The following is a 6,598-nucleotide window of genomic DNA, read 5'->3' as shown; positions in this document are numbered from 1 at the left end:
TCTCCTCAGGAGACACCAGCCAGAGCTGTCGGCGGTGTCCTGCCCAAGGTCTGGGCAGGACTTTTCCGTCGACGACGGGAACTTCTGGACCCTGTGTGGACTTGGCTGAACCAGAGGATGGAGGCCATCCAAAGGGAGCAGGGGTGGATGGCAAGGAGCACAGAGTGCCATCCTGTATGTTCTCTGTGTGCGTGGGGCAGACCAGGAGGACATGATCCAGAGTCTGCAGGGCTTCCTGGAGGAACACACAGTGCCACTGGTCCAGGGCACCATCGACATCACTGTGAGACACTGCAGCTCAGGGGCCCAGAGTCTGCTGCACTCCCACGCTGCCGCAGATGAGGATGACAGCCCAGCAGCCAGCAGCTGCTCCAGCAGCTCCAGTTCCATCTTCTCCAGCTCCCCCAGCCTCTCCAGACCCAACAGCCACAGTTCCCCCAGCTTCTCCAGCCCAAACAACCCCAACTCCTCCAGCCCTAACAGCCCCAGACCGAGCTCTTGGACTCTACCCAGCAGCCCTCAAGTCCCCACAGAGGAAGAAGAGGAAGCTGCCACAACGGAGGCCACCCCCAGCAGGGATCAAAGCCATCCGCCAGTTGTGCTGGTGTCCCCAGAGCAGGACCAGCCCCAGGATGAGGCAGGTCCCTCTGATCCATCTGTCCAGAGCACCAGCCTCAGACCCTCTGGTCCCACCCAAGGCAGGCACTGCTTGCCTGGGTGGCCCCGGCGGTCCCTAAAGAGAAAGGCCTCGAACTCTCCTCACCCCTGCAAGAGACCCCCCTGCCAGTAGAACTAGCAAGGCTCTTCAACTCCTTATTTTTAGAAAAATAAATAAATTGTTGTTATTTCCCCCACACAGTCTCTGGGCTCTGCTTCCTCAGCCTTCCCCTTGTGCCCCACCGTGGGTGGCACCCATGTCCTGTGGGGCACCAGCCTTGCGCCCAGGGCCATATGGGCAGCTTAATTGTCTTCAAGGCCATTCTTGCCTAAGAAGAAGATGCCTGGACTTTCATTCGTCTCAATGTCAATTCCACTCTTAGAGTTTTTCCCAGGTTTGTCCTTCCCAAGGCCGTTTGTGCTAAAATATCTCAATACTCCATCCTGGATCTTATGAACATCTGCGAACAGCTGTTTTGTGATGCTAATTACATATCACTTTCCCCTATTACTTTTTAACAAATATTTTCTAAAATATCGATATAGTTACAATTATTGGCACAAATCATATTCATTTATCACATCTCTATCTGGCTTTGTTTGAAGGTGTAGGCTCAAAGCAAACTCCCTTAGTTCCTCCCTGAGCCCTGGCCAAGAGGAGGATGAAACCAGATGTTCCCGCACTAGAAGTTGTGGTAGCTTGTTTATTCAACAGTATAAAATCTGGGCCCTCTCACAGAAAAGTTGGTGGCCTCGCCTGAGGGTGGGCGAACCACATAGGAATTCCCAGTTACTGGGAGTGCTTCTCCAATCCCTTGGTGTGACAGGGCATCCCCAGCTGACGTGTGTGTCAGGACAATGGTCAAGTATGAGGGTAACTGGTGATGTATCTTTCTGAATCCCTACAGGCAATCTTTTCTAGTAATAATCAGGTGCATTGCTTAGCTTATCCTTTTGTACTTCTGTGCTGCTTTGCCCTACAGTCAATGACACTTCTTCCTTAAGCTGGGGTGGGTGTCTTTGGTGCTGACCCTGCCAGCAAGCCATTCCCTTCAGAATTGGACTCGGTGGATCCCTTCCAACACAGAACATTCTGTGATTCTGTGATCACTTCTACAAAGTTTGCTCAGAATGAGTTTCAGCTAAAACACTTGGAATTATTTGTTGAAATTAGAGTTGGTAGATGGAACTCTTGCTGGTAAACAATGGAGGGAGAGAACAGCTTCATGTGCGTTTTTGGGGCGTTGCCCCAATTTTGTGGGTTCCTCCCTCCATTTTGGGATCTCACACCTCCGTTTTGGGGGTCTCCACCCACCGATTTTGGCTTCCACTCCTTCCACTTTGGGGTCCCCCTTTACTTTTGTGCACCCCATCCCCATGTTCCACACATGCCCAGCGGCCCCAGTGTGCACTGAATGGCCAGCAAGGGACTGGGGAATGCTGGGACCCACAGTGATGTCAGTCATCCCTCCTGGTTACACATAGGACTCCTCGGGCCTTTCTGGGGTGCCCTGGAATGCCAAGGCCACGGGGAGGAAATGTCTTTGCTGCCACGCTGGGCAGGATCTTGCTTGGCCCATTGTGGCCTCACGTCCCCTGTCTCTCATTGTCCTCTGACAGCCCCTGTGTCCCTGCACCCCTCTCAAGAGCAGGACTTTGGTGCCAGCACCCCCAGGCTCCAAATCCCCGCGTTGGCTCTGTCCCTATGGTATCCCCACACGGCCGTTGCGCCGGGGCCGTTGTGGCGACAGCCGGCGAGCGGCGCCATGGCGGAGCTGCCGCTGCCCGCCGGGCTCAGAGCCAGCGCCTTCCCCGCCAAGCTGTGGCGCCTGGCGAACAGCCCCCGCGTCCGCTCCGTGCGCTGGGACAGCCGGGCCCGGGGGCTGCTCATCCACCGCTCCCTCTTCGAGCGGGAGCTGCTCAGCCCGGGCGACGCCCAGGGCCCGGCCCCGCACACCTTCAGGGCCACGCAGTTCCGCAGCTTCGTGCGCCAGCTCTACCGCTACGGCTTCCGCAGGGTGCCGGGCCGGGTTGGCTCAGCTGCGCCGGGCGATGCCGGGGCTTGGCTCCACTACAGCAACCCCTGCTTTCGCCGCGACCGCCCCGACCTCCTGCTCCGCATCAGGCGCCGGAGCGCGGCCAACAGGCAGCGGCCGGCGGCGGGGCGGGAGGGCCGCAGGCGCCCGCCCCGCGGCTCCCAGCAGCTCCCCGGGGCGCGGCCGCTGCCGCACGGGCGGGACGGGCGCAGTCGCTTCCAGCCGCTCTCCAGGGAGCGGCCGCCGCTGCCGCCCGGGCGCCCGCCCAGCGGCTTCCTGCTGCTGCACAGGGAGCGGACGCTGCCGGACGGGCGGGAGCTGCGCAGCCCCCGGCCTGGCCGCTTCCAGCCGCCCCCCGGGCAGCGGCCGCTGCTCGCCCGGCGCCCGCCCTGCGGCTTCCACCTGCTGCACAGGGACCGGCCGGTGCCGGCCCGGCGGGAGGGGCCGAGCCGCTTCCAGGAGCTCTATGGGGAGCGGCCGCCGCCCGCCGAGCGGGAGCTGCTGCGGATCCCGCCCTGCGGCTTCTTCGGTTTCTACGGGGAGCCGCTGCTGCCGCTCGGGCAGGAGGGGCCTCGCAGCTGCTTCCAGCAGCTCTACGGGGGGCAGCTGCCTCCGATCGACCGGGAGGTGCTCAGGATCCAGCCCTGCAGCTTCCAGCAGCTCCACAGGGAGCAGCAGCCCCCAGCCCACGGCCCGCGAGGTAGGAAAAGAGTTGTAGCCTTGCTTTTCCAAAAGGTCATGAAAAGTGACTGTTTGAAGTATTTTTCCACAAGGCTCTGCCATTCTCGGCCCAAAATTCTCAAGCTTATTTAGAAGGGGCACCTAGAAAGGCAAAAGATTCTCTGCCTGGTTTTCCTGCCTGCTTCCTGTGATGGTTGATCCAAGGCAGCAACAGAGATCTGTGTCCCAGAGCCACACTGTGGAGTGTGACCAATGTCTTTGGATTCTTGCAGCCACCTCAGGCACTTCAGCCCCCAGCGCTCTACCTGGCAGTGCAGGTTGTGTAGCATCGACGGCCTCCGGCTCAGCCTGGAATGCACCTGGTGAAGAGCAATTGCCACCAGTGGATCTTGGCTTTGCCGTCGAGCAAATGATCCAGGAGATCAGGAGATCCCTGCCTGAAAGGTCTCCCTCTGCTCAGGTAACCCATTGGAGGGGAATGGAAGAGGCTGGGCTGAGAGCTTTTGAACGCTGTTACATGGAGGAGAGTAACTGTATACTTGATGTGATTCCAGCAAAATACTGAATGAACTTTAGTTTTCTTTTTTTTTTTTTCTCTTGTTCTTTCAAGGGCAATATGAATGTTGCCCCTGAGTCTTCAGGAGGGGAGCCTGTGAACCGGGCTGCAGCAGAGGAAACTTCATCTGGCACTGAGAGCTGCGAGAGCAGTTCCCCAGAGCCCGAGGAGCCTGGTAAGGACAGAGCCCCCGTTGGTTTAGAGAGGTGTGAGGCGGCTGCTCTGAGCCTGCCTCTGGCAGGAAGGGAGACGAGAAGAGTTGAGTTCTTGTCTGCAGGGTTGGTGCTTCCTGGTGCCTTTAGTTTAAAGGCACATGCACAACCTGCCCGAGCTCTGCCCTCCACGCTTCGCCAGAGGCTTGGGCACTGAGTCCTCTGCTGTGGCAAGAGAGCAGGGAATAAACCTGACCTTGTGGGAGTTGTGCCACCAAGCTGGGTGTCCCAGTCTGGTTCATACCTCAGCCCCCAGCAGCCTTCAGCCATTTCAGTGAGGACTGTGGTCTCTCTGTCACTGGGACTGTCTGTGTTTCAAGCTCTCGTGGGTGCCATTTGCACTGTGGGTGCTGAGACTTTATTAGGATACTTAAATACTTTACACAGTTCCGTCTTGACAAATTGGAAGGATCCCTGTTCTTTATAGAGCAGGCTTCAAATTGCCAAGTGAGAGTCTGCCTTTCAGGCCATCTTTTAATGTCCCTGATAGAAGGACAATTGGTGCTCAAGGGACACTTGCACAAGGGCCAGTGTTGTCTCAGTGTTCCCTTTGCTTCCCAGATCCCGTGTGATCAACGTGTCCAGGAGGGCTGCCCTGTGTGCCAGGAAGAGACAGAGGGAGAGCCTGTGACCCAATTCTACATTGGGCAGGTAGAATTCCTCTGTCTGTAGTTATATTTCTAGATGTGTATAGTTCTATTTATTGATATATGTAGTTGTCTTTATAGGTTTATGTAGTTATATTTATCTATCTACACAGATAGAGATTTGTCTAGTTAATTTATTTTTAGTTTTAGGTGTATATATTTATACTTTTAGATATGCAGTTATAGTTGTAGATGCCCATAGTTGCATTTATACATGTGTATAGTTACATTTACATATATATATAGTTATATTTGTAGATAGGCATATTTATATTGATATATGGGGGTTTAGTTACATAGATTGATATCTGTATAGTTGTAGGCCTCTTTTTAACCTCCTCCCCTGCTCTGCTTCCTCCCTCACCTCTTGCTTTTCCCCCGTGCCCCCTGTGTCCCCTCTCCCTTTGCTGGGTCCGAGCTGGCGGCCGGGCCGGGCGGAGCAGCAGTTCCAGCCCCGGGTGTCCCTGGAGCGGTGGGAGCTGCCGGTGGCCCCAGGCAGTGTCCCCTGAGGAGCTGCTGAAGGACGGTGAGACTGAGGGGGCTGAGGGGGCGGTGACGCTGAAGGGACGGTGACCCTGAGGTGCTGCTGGGGCTGAGGGCTGTGGGGCAGCCGAGGGCGATGGTGGCACTGAGGTGACAGGGAAGTGGCACAGGCCGAGGGGTGGCGGGTCTAGGGGGACGGGATGGGTCAGAAGGGACTGAGGGGCTGAGAGGACTGTGAGGGGCTGAAGAAACTGAAGGGGGCTGGGGGTTTGCCGAGAGCATGGCGGGGCTGAGGGGATGGAGGGGGCCGGCAGGGAGCACCGAGGGCTCCGGGACTGCAGCTCTGCCAGGCCTTGGAACCAGTTGCAGAGCCTCCGCTTTTGCCACAGCTGCAGTGGAGACCTTGAGGACAGCCGGAGACTGACGGGAGCCAGCAGGGAGAAGCTGAAGGCCAGCAGCAAGAGCAGGGAACGGGGACCTGCTGCTGCCACGCTGGAGAGAGCCCGGGTGAGGCCCCAGGGCCGGGGAGGCAGGGTGGGGCTGAGGGTGGCGTGGGCTGTGGCCGTGGGCACTGCCCGGCGGGGCAGCAGCGGGCCCTGCCCGTGCTGGGGCTGCTCAGCGCAGCTGCCCCGGCCGGCACAGGGGCTGTCCTTGGGCAAGGCAGCTGTGCCGGCAGGGCCCGGGAGCTGTGCCGGCTGTGCCGGGCTGCCGGGGCTGCGGGACAGTCCAGCCGCGGCTGCGCTCACCACAGCCTGGCCCGCTCGGCTGCTTTTTCTTTCTAACCCTCCTGGGGAGGCTCTGAGATCTTCCCTTCCCTGATGGAAGTGCAGCTGCTGCCAAGGAAAACGTCCCCATACTGACTCAGTGCTCCCTTTGCTTCCCAGCTGTGCCATCTGCCGTCCCTGTCCAGGAGAGCTGCTCTGCACGGGAGGAAGAGCCCGAGGGAGAGGCTTTGAAGATGGGGCAGCAGCCAGAGCAGGGAACGGGTGTTCTAAGTTAAAGTAAATAATTAGTCTGATCCTTTAGGGATTGATAAAAAGAATTTTATTGATTACAGCAAGCAATGACAAGCAAACAGCGCTGGGTGCAGCCGGGGAGTCAGTGCTCCGCCAAGGCTCACACCGCTTCCCTTTTCCCACGGTCCTTTATTCTCCCCCTTCTTCCGCGTTTGTGGCTTTTCCGGGAGTACTCTGCGCGTGCGCCTCCAGTTGCTAGGGGGTCACCACCTGCTCTCTGGTGGTCGTCTGGATGAAGGCTCTCCTCCTCTTCCTCACTGGGGGTTTATGACCCTGTAACAATCTTTCCATAGATGGTTACACACCTCCC

At 57.8% G+C, this 6,598-nt stretch overlaps 1 long non-coding RNA gene across 1 annotated transcript; it reads left to right on the top strand.

The window, feature by feature from the left end:
* Positions 1-3,700: 3,700 nt before the first annotated feature.
* Positions 3,701-4,834, top strand: LOC137463927 (uncharacterized). The gene is made up of 3 exons (XR_010994016.1): positions 3,701-3,834; positions 3,985-4,105; positions 4,704-4,834. It is a non-coding gene; the product is annotated as an uncharacterized lncRNA (long non-coding RNA).
* The last annotated feature ends 1,764 nt before the right edge of the window (positions 4,835-6,598 follow it).

The sequence above is a fragment of the Anomalospiza imberbis genome, chromosome 32 (assembly GCF_031753505.1).
Source record: "Anomalospiza imberbis isolate Cuckoo-Finch-1a 21T00152 chromosome 32, ASM3175350v1, whole genome shotgun sequence".
NCBI classification, from domain to species: Eukaryota; Metazoa; Chordata; class Aves; order Passeriformes; family Viduidae; genus Anomalospiza; species Anomalospiza imberbis.
This window is presented reverse-complemented; position numbering and strand designations above follow the sequence as displayed.